The sequence below is a fragment of the Echeneis naucrates genome, chromosome 6, assembly GCF_900963305.1.
Source record: "Echeneis naucrates chromosome 6, fEcheNa1.1, whole genome shotgun sequence".
In the NCBI taxonomy this organism is placed as follows: domain Eukaryota; kingdom Metazoa; phylum Chordata; class Actinopteri; order Carangiformes; family Echeneidae; genus Echeneis; species Echeneis naucrates.
In genome coordinates this window covers 21154851-21155085 of record NC_042516.1, presented here as the reverse complement: position 1 = coordinate 21155085, position 235 = coordinate 21154851, and positions in this window count along the sequence as shown.

The following is a 235-nucleotide window of genomic DNA, read 5'->3' as shown; positions in this document are numbered from 1 at the left end:
CCGGCGACCCCCTCCCTCCCCTCCCTCCCCTCCCAGTGTCTCCCCCCCTATCAGTGTCCCCACGCCGCTCGTCTGTCCAGCCTTCCGCGGTTGATAGCGCACTTTGGTCTCCCTGCAAACTCTCTCTCTCTCTCTCTCTCTCTCTCTGTGTGTCTCCCTACCCCTCTCCCTCCCTCCCTCTCTCTCTCTCCCCCCCCCCCCCCTCCCCTCCAGTAACGTTGCACAGTTCCTGTAT